Genomic DNA, 1,420 nt, shown 5'->3' with positions numbered 1-1,420 from the left:
TCTGTGTATTTGCTACACCAACCACTTGGATTGCTTCGTCCGAGAGAGGAAGATTTCTAATATCTGCTGACCTGACAGTTGATCTCGTTGCTCCTGTGTCTACCAAAAAAGTAACACTCTCCCCATTTATTTTCCCATCTATAAATGGTCCTGCCTGGTCTATTTCTAGAGTTGCACCAAGTATGCACTCTTCCTCCTCTCTTCGGCACCGTCAATAGTCCCCTTCAGACTCACTCCCCTCATTCTTTAACCAGTACTGCTGTACCAGGTTAGAACGTCTCGGTTTGTTTACCTGCTCATCATTGTAGAATCCTGAGTCCTGGTTATACTTTTGGGACCCTCTATTCTGCGGCAAGGGCGGTTTTGGCTCTTGGCTCTGCTGTCTGACAACCTTCTGCTGTTGTTGCTGTTGATTACACTCCTCGTTCTGCACCTGTTGATTCAAGGGTTTATTCTCATTACTCACTAATGGTGGATTGGTACACTCGGACCTCCAATGCCCCAATTGTCCACAGTTGTGACAAGGGAACTTTTTCTTTGCCTCTTCTAGATTCCCCTTCCCTTTTCCTGCATATCTGGGCCTATTTCCTGGATTATTCGCTTGTTCCACCATCTGTGCTTCTTGTCTTTCAGCAACTTTTACCTGTGCCCACATTGCTTTCTCTTTCATCTTTCTCTGTTTTGCCTCAATCTCATCACTGAAGTACTTTGCATGTCTCAAGATTTCATCAATCTTTTTACTCTGCCAATCAACTGTATGCTCACGTATTCTCTCACTGATTTCAGGTCTCAAGCCATATACAAATCTGTATACAAAATGACTCAAATCCTTGTCACCCAGGTGTTCATCTCCACTGAACTGTTTAAAAGCCAGTATCAGCCTTTCATAAAAAGCATGAACTGATTCTTTCGCTTCCTGATGTGTTCGATCTATCTTAACCCAGTCTGTCTCTTTCGGGGGTACCTTATTTTTCAGGAACACTATAACCTGCTCGTACTTCTTCATAACCTCTGGGTCCGGTGCTCCCGTTTTCGGATCTCTTGGATACTCCTTAGCAGGCCAATCTACAACTATTTTACACTCTGCCCACAAGTCTGCTGGAACAATTATATCAAACAGACTATTCAGGTCAATCCACAGCACTTTTGACAATTTCACAAACCTGTCTACCTGCCTATACCCCTCGACAGGCTTTTCTCTCAATCGAGGGAAATCATTTGTAAATGACAAAATATCCTGTCTAGTCCATGGGACATGTACATATCCTTCTCCAGGAATCTCTCTCATAGGATAAGCATCCACTGTTTTCTCTTTTTCTCTCATGGGAAAAGCTGAGTAAGTCCTGTCCACTGAATCTTCCCTTTTCTTGTACCATCTATCCTTCCACTTTTCCACATCACCCCATTTTCGCAATAAGGC

The sequence above is a fragment of the Triturus cristatus genome, unplaced genomic scaffold (genome assembly GCF_964204655.1).
Source record: "Triturus cristatus unplaced genomic scaffold, aTriCri1.1 SCAFFOLD_354, whole genome shotgun sequence".
Classification (NCBI taxonomy): Eukaryota; Metazoa; Chordata; class Amphibia; order Caudata; family Salamandridae; genus Triturus; species Triturus cristatus.
Note: the sequence above shows the minus strand (reverse complement) of the source record.